At 33.1% G+C, this 19167-nt stretch overlaps 2 protein-coding genes across 2 annotated transcripts in view; one reads left to right on the plus strand and one right to left on the minus strand.

The window, feature by feature from the left end:
• The window catches only part of LOC142978487 (knirps-related protein-like), a 72972-nt gene extending 55966 nt beyond the window's left edge, over positions 1-17006 (minus strand). Inside the window, exon 1 of the mRNA XM_076122959.1 lies at positions 16521-17006. The gene's annotated coding sequence lies outside the window, so the exon portion shown is untranslated. The remainder of the gene's footprint in view (positions 1-16520) is intronic.
• LOC142978348 (uncharacterized) overlaps positions 1-19167 on the plus strand; it is a 486788-nt gene that overhangs the window by 110638 nt on the left and 356983 nt on the right. The gene's annotated exons all lie outside the window — the stretch shown is intronic.

Below are 19167 nucleotides of genomic sequence, written 5' to 3' on the forward strand. Positions count from 1 at the left end.
TTGAACCGAAATAAATCTAAGCCTCTAGTACATTTTCTCTGTTAAAATCAATGCCTTGTGCGTGCCCTACATAACAAAGGTTAAAGGTTGTATAACAACGACAGTGACTTTACCAGTGAGTTGTGACAAGCCGTTTACGATAAAAGTGAAAAAAATAATAGCGCTCCAGTTCTCACGGGGCGTGCGATGCACGAGCGCATGTCAGTAACTTACAGCGGAGAAAACAAGAAAATGATTTTGCGAACTTTTAGACTCAATGCAGCAATGCTTTAATGCTGATTTTGGAATAGATTACTTATAATTTTTTTTACACGTACTCCATGCATTATAACACCTATATTTCATGAAACTACTAACTACACATTACATGATTTTATTGTAGCAGTTTCACCTAAGTCTATTACTAAATTAAACTACTCATGCTCAAAAGTTAGTAAAATACATTTATTTTCAAAGAGGTAAGTAAGAAGCTTTGCTATTCTAGTGCTAAAATTGTAACGTCTTCTGAATACTATGTACTTTCATTCACTTTAAAGTCATATGTAACGTTTTGTTGCCTACTTTAATGACACGAGGAAACATTTAACACATTCCAAACTGCACCAATAATATGTAAATCAATTAATTCAAGTGCTACACATATTACACACACCACATATCGCCGGTAATGTGCAAACACATTAGTAAAACTCACATTAATATATCCATCACCGTTACTATCGATTGAGGCGCCGACAACATATAAGTAACGCCGCTCCTTTTGGTAAGAGTCATTACACACGAAATATGTTTCACGCGCCGATTACGCGATAGCAGAAAACTACCACTATATGGATGATGAAGTGTGGGTAATACAAGGAGGACTGACGATCAGGTTAGGATTGCTGATGTCCGTTAGATGAAGGCAGTCCATAGCGTCTATCGTTGAATTCTATGAAAAAATTCAGCAGTAGACGTGCTTTGGTTGAAATGCTAAATCACGTTGAACGTATAGGAGACGAAAAACGTCAATACAACCTTTGCTCACGACTCATGCCTTCATATGCCTAAAGAAGTCGTCCAGGTGGCTTGATAAGATAGGTATTTGTATTTCAATAGTAAATATCTAGTCCTAAATATATTTGCAATTTGCAAAAATCGCGCGCTATTGGCGTGATGTGCAAAGCCCCTAACGTTAGTAACGTATGTGAATGTGACCTAACGATGCGGTTACTCTTTGAAATATTGCCGAAGTAATGAGAACAGGCGGTAATTAAATTCACACTTGTTCATAATTAATGGACAGGTATTGTCGTTATTGAGGTACGTGGTCATATTCGAGTTAGTGTCGAGTGCTTTTGGACTTCCCGATATTTCTAATTAGGTATACTATATGATATGTTACTAATGTGTACATATGTACTGTAAAGTGTGCCAGATGAAAAGTTGCAAAGTCTTTAGTATAAATCATACACAAAATTCTTTATACGGTTCTCAGATTCGCAGGCGGACAGAAAGCTTTAAGGTTAAATTGTTTTTTGATTGAAATGTAATTAATTTAGTCAAAGACGTGAATATATTTTCAAAAAAGTAATTTTCTGATCTACTGGTCAAAATTGTTCATTACACACCATTAAGTTCTACCAATTTTCTTCTTTAAATAACTAATAGATGTATATGTTACTGTAAAAGCCCGAACTGTGGTAAATCCTAAGATTTTCCGGTAAAACCTAAGATTTACCAACTCTCAATGGTAAAAGTCCGAACAAGCCAGAGTTTAAAAACTATGTTACGATATATAAAAAAATCCTCCTTCATAACTATGTTTATAACTATGTATTTCACGGTATAATTATATACTGTGACATAGTTATAAAGAAGGAGTTTTGGGCAAAGCGACATGGGTAGGTTAGGTTAGAAGGCTAAGGTGGGAGCGAGCGAAGCGAAGCTCCCACCTTAGCCTTCGTGGTTATTTTTTTTTAACCAACCAGAAGGAGGAGCCCCGCGAAGCGGGGCTCCGGCGACATCTCGACATCATCAAGTGAATATAGGTAAAAGTTCGAAATAAAAGAATTGTTCGGACTTTTACCATTGCGAGTTGGTAAATCTTAGGTTATACCGGAAAATCTTAGGATTTACCACCGTTCGGGCTTTTACAGTAACATATACATTTTTACAACCCTTAACACCAAAAGGGTTAGAACTGAAATCCATCGCGCTACTGCTTGTTCGGGAGTGATAGGTAATTGACTTTCATAAATGCATAAATACTCGCTTCAGTTTATCCCTCAAAGCTAAGCCTTGATCTTGCTACCGCGCGTAATTAAGTGCGCCAGTTTACGCGCGACGGCGCGTGCGCTGATGACGTCACGCCATTGTTCACTCATAATTAGTTCAATGTTGTGAATGAGACGCGGAAAAAGTTCAGTGTTATACGTTTACTTGTTAGATAATCGTTTGTTGTTGTGTGTTGAGTGCTTTACTTTTTTGTATGTTTGTTACATATGTGCGTGATTGCGTTATTATGATAGTTTAGTATGATTGTACATGATATAAAACCGGTTTATGAAAAAATATTCAGGCTTTTCTGAATTTGTACAGCAAATATGATAAAAGTAAACTTTTAAGTAAATTGCCGTAAATTATTTCTTAAACTCAAACGTTTGCCTGGTATTTTTATATACCTATAAATATTGAACTTTAAGCCCACATCTAAAATTACCCAAGAAATAAATTAAAACGCGATTATTGAACAAAAATCGTCGACATCCAACGCAATGTTCCCGAGATTGACAGCACAATACGCACAAACATTATTTGTGAATATCAATCATACGAAGGATGACATACAGTACACTCGATAAAATTGAATTTCTATACTAACTTTAAAAGTTATTACTACTTATTATAAGAATGACTCTTAGTGGCAACGACACGGCGACGACTTGCGGTCGTTCTTATTAGAATAAATCTTTTGTTTATCGGTGAAACAAATTAGGTGGCACTGACGAAATAAGGTAGCTTCGGTTAGCAGATTGTGTTTGTGATGAATTGATATTCCTTGAAATATAAATGTCCTATGGTTTAGACAATAGTCGCTTAGATAAAAATACCACACGTCAAATTTATAATCATAGTAATTTAAACCTAAGTACTTAGAACCTAAATTGCAAATTGCCCCGTCACCAATATTCGATTTACACGCTATTCGAATTGAAGATATCTAAATACAATTTTGACGTAACCGACAATACGCGTCATTCAATTTTACAGTTAATTGTGAAGGTTTAAAGTTCATATTTCACTGTCAGTTTAACATCGTATTACCCATATAGCTTTCACCGACTTAATGTTGATTAGGTGTGTGTTACTATGTTAGGGCGATGTGATGAGTTTCATAGACATCAAACGTTATTGATATGACGTTTATGATAATTAAAATATTAATTAATTGATTTTAGAAAATAATTGAGCGAAAATTAGCAATTTGCTTTTAATGATTGAGAATTAATTGGGTTCTCGTGTACTTTACGAACACAATGATTGACACAAATTGGTCATTATGAGAATCAAATCCACGACACTACGGTAGTGGACATTTAACGATCACGTTAATTTTACAGTACACGCCGATTTATTAAAAGAAACAGACCGAAAATTAATTATGAAGTATTAGTTAAGTTTTCAAGTTTATTAAATGCTTTTGCTTTCATACATTTTCTTGACACATCCATAACTTATCCGACATTTATCCATAACACACGAAGTCGTGTCCATATTTTGCATTTTTCATATAAAATATCGTCAGTTATAAAGGTCATATTTGAAATGACAGACATTACGGCGCCTGTGTGCAAGCACATCGAGTGCATTCACGAGCCACGGCTTTATGTCCTATAGAAACAACTACTAAATAACTAGAGAGACTTTCAAATTGTTTCAAAAATTACCTTCTGTCTTGGGAGTTTATGCGGTGAAATATTTCGATCTTCCGAGTGTTACTTAAGCTACTTGGAGTAAAATATTTGCTAATATATCAGTTAGAGCTGAAATGATGTCGATTTTTCCTATTTTTGTAAGTTGGACTATAAATTTATATTGCAGGAATATTGACGCGATAATTACTCATTTCTTGTTTGACGTTTTGGCATAGGTTGTAGTGGTCGGAGTAAAGTTGTAGTTAGGCTATTATTAATATAATACCTAGGTATCTAACATTTCGATAAATCACAAATATCTAAACTACAATCTAGAAGCCTATTTGTCTAAAAACAATTTCCTCCTATCAAATTAATTACCAAGAATTCGTATCAGTCAATTACAATGCCTTCAAAAACAATAATTACAAGATAATAATTAATAACCATAAAAAATCGAGAACATCTTTCACCACTCCAATTCTTAAAACACTTTCGACAAATAGAAGGAACGAAATAATGAGTCTGTCATCGGTAACATTGACAAATTAAATATCAACACCCAATGCAAAAAGAGCCTAACTACCAACCAAGCGAAAATGCACCTTACAGACCTAAAAATAAAAGTTGCTAAGGCTGTATTGTAATATTTGTATTGATATGAAGAGTGAAGATAGGTAATGTTAGAATTTTTGCCAGAGTGTAATTAGAAAGAGGTTTGACGCGAGAGGTCATGCGAACGGAATGGTAGAAATCGTTATTGGGGATCGTCTTGTTGTGTGTTGTGGTGCAATATGAGTGATACAGCGGGAATGAGAGCAAAGGTTATGTGATACGGATCTATTTGAACTTGAAAACTGTCGTGGTCCAGTAGATAAGTCTGTCGCTTATTTATTTTCCACAGAGACAATATTTTTATGTAATATGTAACTGGTTTTGTGTATGTGTGATATAAAAATGTATTCTACTTGCTTAGAAAGGAGAAGTAGAAGTTCTTTAATTTTACGCAAAAAGCATTGCTTGCAGTTTAATTAAACCTTTTCTAATAAGGAAACTTTTCTACATTTGAAAAAGGACATGTTTCTATAATATATTAAAACTGTTTTGGAGTTAAAGTGGAACGTTTTTTTGGAGTTAAGTGGAATAACCCATATGAAGCACCAGGATCACAAACTATAACCAAACCATTAATCATTTATCTTATCGGACTTACGGCATTAGCACAAAAGTAAACCCGCTCTCGCTACCTCTTATGCTTCACACCACACACCCAAGTTTCGTTCACAGTTAATTAAAATTAATAATCGTTAACTGACCAACGTATTGTAAATTAATGATTTATAAATTTCCAGTGCGAGCTACTTGAGGCCGAGTGTTCACTAATGACGTTAAGACGGTAGCACACTGACGTGACGCAGTAATAACTTTCATTATTCATATTTTAATATATTTTTGACGAGAATGATTAACATTTGGAATTAAATAATTGAATAATAATGAGATTGCGATTGGTTATTTTAAAGAGTGGTTTTTATTTTTCGGTGGATAGATTGACTGAAATGTATGAAAAAATATTGGCTAACTTGTTAAGTTTTTTTCTATTATTATAAACTATTATGTGTTATTTTTGTACTAAAAATAAAATTGTTTTAGAATAAGAATTGTTAGTTTTGACGGTTCGTTACTATTCTAAAAGCTTTTCTATTTATTATTTCATTTTACTATGTTATCAAGCGTTAATTTCAAGAGAAAAGTTCTAATTACTTTGGGCATATTATTATCATTATCAGTTAAACTCATTACCTCACAATTAATCTAGAATCAAGAGTTAAATATTATAGAGTATATAAATTCTTCAGCAATTGAACACCCTTTATTGTATTCCGGGAGACAAATTTTAAAAGAAGGTAGTGGATAGAAGATTAGCAATAAACATTTAGTCCACAGGACAGATTTCTTAACTCCGCCATTAATATTCTATGCAGTTAAGTATTGAACCACGCTGTCTACCTCCAGTTGGCAAGGAACACACATATTTAGAACTAGCTCGTGCCTGTGGTGTCACTTGCATGTCCGTTATATTACCCGTTATAAACGATTTATAAAAAATAGACCCCAGAGTATCACGTGGAAGAAAAATATGAGACACTCACTGGCCGACCAAATGTGAAAATAGTAATCCTATATTCAAAGGTATTAAAGTTCTCCTTAAGAATAGAAATATTTTGAGTATAGAGCAAATTGTCACTTCGAATGAATTTGAAATGTAGATGCAAGGATCTAACTATTGGTCTTCAGGCAAGTGATTTTTATAAATTTCCTAATTTATAAAAATCACTTGCCTGACTCACTAAAGACCTTTGATGAGTTTGTCATGGGAACTACTAATTATAGGTATTTATACTGAAAGATGTGCAGTAATATGCACATTATTCCAGTTTCAATATACTGTTGTATGAGCATAAAAAACTTGTAAACGCGGGCAAAGTAGCAAGTAAAAGGTAGTATAATAAATGTATTTATGTAAGCTTCAGCAAAGTTAAAACTGTATAAGAGATAATTCCTGTCGTAAACTAGAAAGTGCACGACATTTAAGTTCGCTATGTATTGATGCGGTTACTAAGTAAAAATCAATCGTGATCCCTCCACATTCCCCTAGTGCGGCACATCGGAGCATGTCCGAATATTGCGGATACGTCACGAAATACCAATAAAATATACCTTCCTGTACATAAACAAGGACGCCATCTGTTGCCAATACGACAATCAATACGACAGCTAGGGATGGGCGGAGAGTATCCGTGATTGGTATCCGAAAAATATTTACGACCTACATGGTTATTAAATTCACATTTTTTTATTCTCAAAACGCTGTAGAATGCCGTACTACTTTTCAATAGATGCGATTGGAGTTCATTTACCACTATTTTCAATTGATCAAGGTATAATGATAACGCTCACGCGAACGATACGAGTGCTCAATGAAGTCCATGAGCGACTTGACATTTTTTCGTCAGACTTGGGTGGACTCACTAAAGTTTTATTAAATATTGTTACATATTAAGTATAACTTTATAATAATTATAAGTATATAAGTAAGTATTGATATGTGTGTATAATATAGGTATAAGTGTTATAGTTATGTATCAGACGTGGTAGTCTAATTTAATTTATGTTAAAATATTTCAGTTTAGTATGGTAAGAACAGTCATATTAAAAAGTTAATTATATTATGTTAATTTAGACTAAGTTACATTATGAATATGCCACACTGTCGCATTGGGTACAAACCTGTAAAGATAGTTGTAAGGAAGATAAATAAATAAATAAATAAATAAATAAATAAATAATCTTAGTAGTCAGTATTTTTTCTCAGAACCTATGCTTTGATTTTAACTACCTTATCGGTAGTCCATTACCTTTTTATTACCTTTTAGTATGAAACGGCCGTTATTTTTCTTTTACTTGCTTTATATTTTAATGATTGCATACGGTACTTCGTTTTATATCGAACAGGACTCTTAACAAATCTATTTTATTACTATAAAATTTCTGCGAAAATAACCATTAGTTGCGGATTTCAACGTTATAGCTAATGAAAACTCAACTTTTCTTGGAAATTATATATATGATATCTTTTTTCCAGTAATTTCATTACTTAAGTCAGCCTCTAAATGCTGATTTATTCACCTACTTTATCCCGTCTCTTTCTTCTTATAGTACGGTTAGTGGTCAACCTAGTGTCAAAGTTGTTCAAGCCGCCCGAAGGCCTTTGACGTGGCTTAAAGACTGTTATCTTAATTAACAAAAATCGAGTCCGACATTTTACGAGCCGTCCGAAGCATGGAAACGCCTAGCTCGATTATCACTATGCGGTCACCCACCAATGGAATGACCGCGCCAAAGTTTGCTTAACTCACAGATCGTTTACCGACCGGTATCCCGTAATATTAAACGGATAATTGCAATTCGGATACAAAATCCAATCACATCCCTATAATGCACCAAAAACGGCGCGCGATGTAACATCGGGGACGAGTGGTCCCGACTGCTCACGATTTCGCCCGAATGAAGTTGTACCTATGTCTGTCTATCTGTTAGGTTGTATGTCGCGCCACTGCTAACGGTCCCTCGATTTATTGGTCGAGGCACATGTCGATAAAGGTTTGTACACAAGACAAGGAAAAGTTTGTTTATTGGTGATGCTAAGCTAGAATATAAAGATGTTTACAAACTGTTTTGTTTGGATCTTTCCTTAGTTGCCATACCTTTTTGAGAAGGAACTGGAATGACTATCTACTCTGTAAAAATAATACCGAGATTTGTGTGAGTGAACCTTTTTCCTAAATACGGTTGACCAATTTTGCCTTGATTATGATCAGTCAGATTGCATTAGTTTCACCCATTGGTATGAAAATGATGATTTTGTAGCCTTATTGTAAATTATATGTTATGTACCATGCCGGAATCGAATTGATATAGGTTTAACAGTAAATCAAAACATTTTCCGTCTAAATATAGTAAAAGAGCTAGGTATTACGTTATTCATAGTCCATTTCGCATAGTCATCAGAATAGATGCTCTTGAAAACATAATGTCGTGTAAACGCAAGCGAATTGCATAAAAATAATATAAAATTGCCGCAATATACCGAACGAAACGGAAAGTAAATCACACATGCAATATACGGTCTTTGTTTCATTGAGGAGTGGTTACACTTGTTCAAGTAACGGTAGGAAAACGCTCGTACATTTTATGTATGGCAGTTGATTGTAGAATTAGGTAGGTAGGTTAATGGATGTATGAAATTTTTGCTCTTTTTTTTCAGTTAATACATGTTTTGTACATAATTATTAAAGTTTTGTTAGGTGATTGACGTTCGAGGTGTCTGTTATTTCCTTAAATTAATTTTGTGCCTAAAACAGTTATTAATATAAAATGTTTACGGTATTATTTAAAACATCTCTACGGATCTAAAACTATTTCATTTTCTATTACAGGACATTAACAAGACATATATTTTTCTACACTTTTATTACCTAGCGCATAACATCATACCCTAAAAACATCGTTATTCATTTCCATTTCTGTAATAACCACAATTATCAACTAAACACTGTCCCAACTTAATATTTCCAACACCATCAAACATATCTACTACAAATCGTCCGCGCCCCGTCGGTGAGTATCCAAGGTCCCTTATTTCCGCGATTATGATGCCCGTTGCCATTAGGCGGTATTACGCGTGCGTGGGAACTGGACTGTGGTGCCTGTCTAACCTTAGTACTAGGTTATAGGTCTATGGTAATGTACCTAGGTTATACATCACTAGGTTAGCTTGTGATTGGTATTTTGTGTGAGGGGTTTGAAAGATTGGTTATGGAAAATGAGTTAAGGTTTGGTTTGTAGGAAAATGTGTGATTATGAGATTTAGAAGGCCTAAATCTTCTCTCACTACGGGAGAAGAGCCTTACTCAGTAGTGGGACAAGAATGATAATAAAATTGTAGTTACGATTGAAAGCGTAATGTTATAAGATTGTTATTATGATAAGATTAGTTTTTCATATGAGATCTATCAAGTGTGAATGATCCTGAGGAAACAGTGGATTTGATATCTTTATTTCGCTACTTCTGCAGTTACGCGGTTTTAACAAAGTGTTCATTGGCGTTATTGAAGTACCGACGTAATGTTTTTAGTAGCGTATTCGATGTATTAAACATTTTCGGAAAGGAAGGACTCTTTGTCGCTCCCTTTGCTGACATTATTAAAGAACTTTCTGATCTACAAAGAATCCTCAAAGGCGGTGTCACAAAGCGTCAAACGAATACTCAGTCCACCTGTTAAAAATAGTGTTTAAAACTAGACTACCTAACAAAAACTTTCCAATTAAGAACTTAACCATATACACACAAAAGGCGGCAAACATCACAAAATAAAGTTATAATTTCTATTTAAGTATTACCTTACTCGTATTTACATAAAAACTTAAGAAACGAAACATTCACACGGGAATTTCATCTCTGTCTTTAAACCATAGGGTATAATTTCCTTTGATGGGCGTCCCAGGCTTTTTTTTTTCAGTGGCCAGTACAGTTTCATTAAGGTACCTTATAAGTAAAGCGGTATACTCGAGTGTTAGCAGATCATTTAATTATAAGTAAGTTTTTGTCACCGGTGATGTCAAATGGACGGCTTGTTTAAGGAGTTTTAATTCAGACAGGGTGTCTGAAGTATACTCCTTCAACAAGTCTAGGTGTTCGTTAGTTTAGTTTTAATATAATGTGACACCTGGAGTTTCTGAAAATGTTTTAATTTTAAGAATGTCTGGTGTAGTCAGTTGAAGTTAGTTTGGTGTTAATATTAGTAAACTACGTACTACTTTCGTTAAGAAGTTTTTGCGCAATGATGTGGTCTTTTCCGAAATACAGTATTTTTACGTTTATAGAAATGGATATTTAAAAAAGTAGTTAATTTTTTCCATTTCGCCGTAAAAGTGTGTTCGGAATAAAAGTACCCATATTCAATTTTCCACCAATATTTGCAAAAATCTTACGCAAAACAGTAGTCAACCCAGTTTGTTTGTTATTTTACTTCATCTATATCTTAGACAGTTGACCTCAACTACCTTCCTTCACTGACCCAAAACTATTTACTGTAACATCCAAAAAATACTAATACGTTTTTAAATGCTCAGTTGCAACAGACAGACGGTTGCCACAACCAGCAACCGATGGTGGTTGCACAACCTGTAATTCGAAGACAACCAATTAGTATTTGAAAAGACGATACTGCTTTTGTAATATTTTTCAGTTCAGAACACATTTTAAACTTTTGTTTATTATAGCTAACTCGCCCGGTTTTTCTAGCGTGGAATAAGTATTTAAGTGAACTTTTGCTTGATGTCGGGTCTCTACCACGAAAAATCTTATCGAAATCGGCGTAGCAATTTAGCCGTGAAATCTTACCAGACAGACAGAAAGACTTTCGCACTCACAGTATGGACTATAGTACAGATTAATGAGGTTTAGATGACTTTGTCATATTACCGTTTGAAAGTCCGTCTGCGCGTGCGCATACAAAAGATTTTTCGATTCAGAGCGACATTAGACGTAACGTTTTTGGAGTACGAGTGACAGTTTACGGGTTCGAAACCCATTTATTGTATTACCGACAAATAAGTACCGAATTAACTGAGGTACTTTTTACGTTCCTTATCATCCTTATTTTTCTTTACTTGGTTATGCTTTAAAATAGACTAGTCGATACAAATCTAACTGGAAATGGTACTCTCGTGATCTATCTATTCACACAACGTGATCTTTTCCAAAATTGACAAAGCAATTAAGGTGGTGGCGCCTCATTTATTAATTGGATTAGGTCAGAGGTATTCAGCAGTTGTGCGTAGTGCTCATAAACAGTGGTATGATAGAGTGTATGAATGTTGATGAAGCAAAAGAAGTTTACTAGATTCATAATTAAGGTAGGAAAAACCATCCAAAAAGAGATTTTATTATATTTTTGTCGATTCTTTATACATAAGACTTTTGTCACGTACGAAAGGTTTGTTTATATTAAAATAGACAAAACGAGAAAATTGTTCGCCTAACAACATTCTGATGACGGAATAGTCTGTCAAAATCTTATTCTCTCTCTCTTGTGGTCAGACTCCTCCGAAACGGCTTGTTTGATTTTGTTATGTATTTGATAGGAGAGGAAAATGTAGGCTATTTTTTACCCTACACTACGCGAGCATAGTCGCGTGAGTCACCTAGTAATAAAAAATCTTAATGAATTAAAGCCTTATTATAATACTATGAACTGTTCAGCATGAACAATGATTGAAGTATAATTGTTGAACACTGATCATGATCGACTAATTGTGCACGCGATCCGACGGCGATTGAACCTGGGACGTTGAGGTCTTTCAACTTTCAACTGATTAAGGAAAATATCCTCAATTATTGTGGGAAAGTGGGTTTGTTTGTTTGAATAATGGATTGATTGATTGTCACCGTTTTTATACTATTATATTACGTGAGAAAGGACATAAAAGGATGCAAATTATTATATTATCTAAATTAATCACAAAAGGCTAAAACATTTGCCCAAAAAATTCTGTCAGACGGGATTTGAACCCATTCAATACACGTGCAATGCGGTTCGCCTGTTTACGGAAAATGTGTCATTTTCCTCAAGCGCCGCGAAAAATCGCAACCAAAAAAATCCAGATGTATTGTCTTTAATGAAACGTTATATTAACACGAAACTGCTAAACCAATTTCGATTGAACTATTTTAGGATATCATTATCGCTTCGTGTATTCCATATGATATTTCCATGAGTAAATAACATTATGAATGATCGTCACAGACGTGATAAATATTTAAATTAGAACAGAATAACTAACCTAATAATATGATGAACCATATTTGGTGCAAAACCAGAAATTTGATAGCATATACAATTATAAATAATTATACGTCATGTATGTGTTTATTTAAGTCCTGAACAAAAACAAACGTTTTCCTTATGATAACGAAACATCGAAAAAAGTCTATAATCAGCGCCCCTAGCGTATTCTGCGAGAACAATTTTTACAAGTAATTTTAATAATTACACCAGCTAATTCATAGTATCGTGTGTGGAAAGAATATTGTGCTTTAGTACCTCTAGATTTTGAATGACAAATTCTCGATACGACGTTACAAGTGCAGAAAATCGCGAGTTCACTAGCAATATGAGTGACATATTCAGTTGTTAGATTGCTAGCGTCGCCATTACGAAGTTTAAAGCCAGAAGCACACTAATGACCCAATTCAAGTCAAATCGATTCAACGTTCAAACAATTGTTATTGTGTCCGCATAATGTATTACGTGTACTATGACAGCTTAACTTCTTATAGCACACCGTGGGACCAGTTCCCACGGGTGGACGCTATTGTTTCACTCATTAGTCGTAATTTTTTTAATAATACTTTATTATGAGCATAATGGTCAATTGTTTGATAGAATTTCGATTTGAGGTCACTGTGATGTGTGTATTGGGCTTTATGGGGAGGTATTGAAATGTTTTTTTTTTTGGGTAATATTTTGATGTGCTTGTATGTAGTGTTAGATGATTGCAGAAAATATAATCCTAGTTTGACCCTAATAAATTATTGTACGTAGTAATTATCGTGCGTAAAAAAAGTCTTGTCCATTTTTTAAGTGATAGCGCGATTTTCAACAATCCCTGCTATAGAGTATTGAAAGTTTGACATTTAAAATTTGCATCAAAATTAGAACTTTCAGTTGATTAGGTTTTCATGTTAAATGTGTTGATAGTTAACCAGTTATCCATAGTCGATAGTAGTAAGACACTGCCCCTAAGATTTTCTAAACAAAAGTTTCCTTTAATATTTAATAGATGGCGTTAGTAGTACATTCTAGCGATGTTGACTGAAATTGATTATAATGGAAATAATGATTTTCATTTCATATTAATAATAATATAATAGATGATAATTACGTGTGAAAATGTAATGAGCAATTAATTTTGTATTGCTAATGTGTGAGCAATTAAGCGTAACGGTGATTGCAACAAGTGAAGGATACTAATAAAAAAGTCAGCACTTTCTTTTGCGTTGCGTTTACATGTATAATGTATTTTTAAACTACTTGCTACTTTGCTGCTTTTCTATGAATCGTTGAATGGTAGAGGTGAGACTTAAATAGAACAAGATAGGCAAGAAATTAGCTTAACAACTTATAAAACGAAAACATTTTGAGTGTTCGCAAAGTGACTTTTCATTGGTTTTTTTTGCTCAGTGTCTATTAAGAAAAAAGATTTATAATGATCAAGATATAGTTTTTAGGGTCTGCTTGGAATATGCGTCCGTCATAGTTTAGGTCTTCGGCGATAGAAGGTTATATCACCAAAAAGATTTATTAGAACAAAAATCTAGTCTTACTTAACACCTACATTACTGAATGTGTTAATCGATTCAAAATAATTTCATAATCTAAAACAGCCAAGCGCCATTCAATTATCGTTTAAAACCTCATCTCGGGAACTCAAAAAGGCTTTATTCGCTGCACTTCCGTCGCCCACATTCAGCCTGCGATGACTTAATAACTCTATACGTGGTTTTAAATATTGCGACAATACAGTAATTGGCTAAAGTTCCTTTGCTTTATCTAATATTTTAACTTTGATTTTACTTATCTAATAGAGTCTCTTAAAAAATATATACTTTTGAGATAATCAGAATATAAACTTATCTGTTTTCAAGATTAAGTTATAAGAAAAATCTTTATAACTATGAATCGGATAGTACCCGGGTCGATTACCCGTTAAGGCTTTTGTAAACTTAAGTCATCGCTTTAAAAATTAGTTTTTGATAAATTAAGTTAGCGTTCCCGCAACATAGAAATATTTTTTAAGTTTCTTAGATACAAATCAGTTTAGCCGTTTTTCTGTAAAAGAGTACAAACATTTTGGTTGTATGTGTTTTCTCTTTATAAAACTACACATAGAACTGAGATTAGTTCGTGTTATTGTTATTTGTATATTTCAACCTCTTCATAATAACTTTATCCTATTAAAACAAATTAATTCGATTGTTTCCAGGTTTTTTGTAAATCGTGACCGATCAAATCTTTTGTTTTTACAATAATTACGCGAAAATTGTTTATTAAAATGGAACTATTTCATTGCTTTTGTTTTTTACTTTTTTGTTTCATTTATAATTAGTTTTTGTTGTGAAATGTGAATAATTTTATGGTAAATTAAGATGTTATTCGTTTCGATTTCATTTAATAACTGTTAATAGGAAATCAATTTTTGTTAAACAATTATATTATAGCTTAAATATCGATTTATACTGAAGAATACTATAACATACATACAAACGTAATCCAGCATGTCCCATGTAAAGGGGATAAGCCTATTACCATTTACCGAGCACGTTACCAAACTTTAGGTTTCTATTGTAAAATATTTTAAACAAATTAGAAGAGACTAATACTTTGCTCAACCCGGGAATCGAACCCGAGACCTCATGGTCGACAGTCGGATACTACCAACCACGCGCCATAGACGCAGTACAAATAGATAGTTACTGAACTTAACTAAAGATATACATTTATAAATTTAAAATTGTACGTTTCACTCGCCTATTTTTGCGTCCCACTCCTGAGTAAAATTGTATTCAACTTGAAAATTCATAATTCATAGTTCATACTCTTTGCCGGTCGGCGCCGGCGCATGTTTAGATAATCACGCTTCCTTCCGATCACTGCTACAATACAAATCGAACTGTTACAGTAATGTATTTCTACTATTTGTTATTTCGATTGTAAGACTGTTTTTACCGTTATACTTATAGTCAGATGAAGTTAATATTCTCAATAATTTAAAGTAAGTGTAAAATTAGCGACGCGACTATGACTTAGTTATAGATACGTATTGTCTTAGATTAATAATATTTTGTAGGATTATATATACATTTTTATTACTAACTTTTAATAATTATTAATGTTTTTAATACCAAAAGAGTTTAATTTCGCTTTCATTGCATATGGAAACGACTAGTTTTAACAAATATTCGCAAACATTCTCACCTCTCTAAATTTTGATAATACTTCTGTGTATACCTACGGTATATTCAAGTGAATCCATAGAACATAACCAGTCGTATAAACATAAAATTCGTTAATCTAAACATAATGTTGTAAGTTGTATCGTTGTTGGAGAGGCGTGGCGTAACATCGTATATCTCATTTACAATTCACCGCCTCTTTTCATTAAACCCCACTCGTTTTTTGTATGTTTGTATGTTTAATTTAATATTTTGTTCATGATTTATATTATTGATTTAGTAGCCTGTTATTTGTGTCTCTATTGACTGAAAATTAAACCGTTTTATGATTTACAACGACTATACTTCATTTGATTTTACACACATTCTATTATCGAAACTTGTAAATTGGTATTTTTTATGTGTATTTGAGTGCAAATGTATTGAAAACTTTCGTATTGCATTGTGAAATTTCGCAGAAACGTGATGCCTTTTGCAAATATTTGCAGTTTTACTACTGGTGTTAAAAATTTGCACTTTTAAAATCTTTTTGCTCGGATAAAAGCGCGTTTTGCACTTACTCGTAATGTTTATCCATTGATTTATAGATAAACTACTGTTATTGGATATTTGCGAAGTGCGCTCACTTATTCATTTTTATTTTAAATATATTTTACTGTATCTAGCAACTGTTTAAACGAATTTTACAAATATTTTTGGTGGGATCGAATTATCCAAAATAAAACGCACTTTGTAAGGATATCCCGTTGATGTCTTTTGTAGGGAGAAAGTTATCGCATTCGGCAATAGTTTTGTCACCCAATTAGCAGAGTGACGTAGAGTCGTGAAATATTTTTTTTTCGTATTTTATGTTTGCAACTAAGTAAATATTATAGAGTGTGCAAATAATATAAAATTGCATATATAAAAAGTATTGACACAAAATAGTGTTTACATATTTCGTTAGTATATAATGTGTCAAGAATATTATAATATTTAAATACCCAAGATTCAAGTAACACATTCGGACTTACGCTAAAATATTTTAAGTAAACACAACATACCTTAATATCTTTGGTGTTTGCGCACAGTATCAATACGGCTGCAGATTTCCGAAAAATCCCACTGTCACTTCACAATACTCTCAATTTTTTAAGTCAATAAAATTTCACTACGACGACCCGCATACGTGGTACTTCAATTACGAATACTATCGGTTTCAAATGTCACAGTCCAGTCACTTTCGATGAAAACAAACAAACGAAATGTCGCCGCGTTCAATTTACATGTGACGTATAACTGAAAACGCAAACTGAAAACGCGACGATGCATCAAACTACCGCACTGTTACGTTTATTGTCTCTCCTATTGACACATCATTTTAACAGTTTTTATACAGTCTTTGTCAAAAATTGCTCTAAATAAAAATTTTGAGCGGAACACTGGCATTTTCTACTGACGGGATTGAAATCGCGCGGCCGATTCCATTGTCGAAATTCGGAAATATTCGAACACAGGTCGCGTGTGGCTGGAGCGGCGCGCGCGCACGAATGCTCACGGAGGTGGACTCAGAGCTTCGAACGCTGAGGGGGCGTGGCTAACTTCTAACGCAACATCTATCTCTCGTGCTGTCCTTGTCTTCGGTGGGTGGCGGCGCGTATTGGCGTCTCGCTCTCTAACACCGGTGCGTTACCGGTACGGTTTGGTGGGATCGCGTGAACTTTGCCACTGCGGCTGCGCCCGCGCCGCACCGCGCGATTAATAAAACGATACGCGACGTTATAGATCGCGCCGCGATAATCGTAACTCCACAGTTTAATGCATCGCGTCGCCTTTTAAATACAACATATGCGTTTTTGTTTTTAATGCGTGTATGTAATTATTTAATGTCTTGAGACCACAGTCGTGGTATCTATTGGCATCTTAGAAATATGAGGTTTGATTATTTTACATTTATTTATGGAAATAATTGTCTGATGTTCAATGTGACTCTGATGATTTATTTTCTGTGACCTCCGGATAATATTGTTATGATAAAATGATAAAAACAAGCTTGGCATATCTGTGCTGTTAGATTAATAAATAGTTACATATTTCATGTATTTATCGATATTATTGACATTTATATTTCGATTTATGATTTACCTTTTTTATTGATAATATAATTAAGATTAACTGAGATATTAAGATTCATGATTTGTTTTGTGATTAAATAATACTCTCGGTCGATAAAAAATACCTAAAGTTACTCCAGTGTATATTTTTATTACGTGTCTTTTTTGAACAAAATGGTATTTTACAAAGTTAAAAAATGACCCAAATCTAAGAGTCCCATTAACCAGCTTACCGTAATAAAACTTTCTTTTGTGAATCTTCAAAAAACTAAGACAATCGTTGCAAATCTTTTTTGTTATAAAAACAAACGTGCGTAGGTAATGGAGATAAAAAAGATACTTTTCTTTTCTTATTCCCGTTTTGTTAATGGGTGTTTAAAATTGCGAGTAAAATTTTAAATGTGTGATTCTATTATTTAGTTTTGTTTGTGTAATAATTATTATAGATATTAAAATACATATTTGAGAAAATTTTATACGTAAAGTAATTATGAGCACGTTTACTAAGTTTTGGTTGCTGTAAGATATTTTTACATACAATTTTCGTTAAGTTATTTAAGCGTGAGCGGTATCGGAAGAAATGATACAACAATGTTCTTTTTATATTATTATAGAATAATAACATAGTATATTAGCAAAAATGTTGCGGAGCTTAATTGATATTAAACTTCGAAAGTGTATACGAAACTGATAAAGTGATGTACAAATTTTCATACAAAGTTTTTGGTTTAAAAATATTATATTAATTCCCTTTTCAACGTTACAAAGATACTATTTCTATAATAACTACAGCTTATCCTAACCGCTATACTAAGAAGTAAACAATAAATAATACTTAATATTAGCAAAGGGTTTAAATCATCGATTTGTAATAATATCAGTTGTGCCTTGTGCGGCTTAGTCAGTGTAATCTGGTTAGGTAAAGCCGGGGTACTGAGAAATTGTATGAATAATTAATATTATGTGTTAAATTATTTACTTGAAAATTATATATTATATTACTTAGCAATTATAATTTGGATAAGTTGGTGCTTAGTATTATTATTTACCAAGTTTATAGAAGCGATAAAAATATATATAAATTAAGAAAAATCCTTAGTTATTTTTACATTCTATTCCAATAGTGAAGTTTTAATTCAATTTATACAATGGCATACACTGTCTTTAGCGTGTTTGTAAATATGACCGATTTAATGAAACTTTGTTTAGAATAAAATAAACATATATATATAGCACATCATAGCTAAGACTACTGACTATAAATTTTCTTAAAATTTCTGTACATTATTATTAAGGACAGAAAGATCAATACGTACCGCGCACATGAAATAGTTATCATACATTTTTCTCTCATTTTTAATAATTGTATTTATTATAACTATTACTATTATTTATGGTAAACGATAAATTTTGTTATTTACTGTCACACCCGGAAGTCTTACTCTTGAAAAATTACAATAACTTTATTTTCGAAAATCATTGTAAAATTACTTAGGTACTTATTTCGCTATAAACATTAAGTGTATGAAATGTATGTTTGAAATAATTTTGAAGACGAAGGTCAGACATAAACGAGTCGAATTTAATATTATATTTA

This window comes from Anticarsia gemmatalis, chromosome 14 (genome assembly GCF_050436995.1).
Source record: "Anticarsia gemmatalis isolate Benzon Research Colony breed Stoneville strain chromosome 14, ilAntGemm2 primary, whole genome shotgun sequence".
Taxonomy (NCBI): Eukaryota; Metazoa; Arthropoda; class Insecta; order Lepidoptera; family Erebidae; genus Anticarsia; species Anticarsia gemmatalis.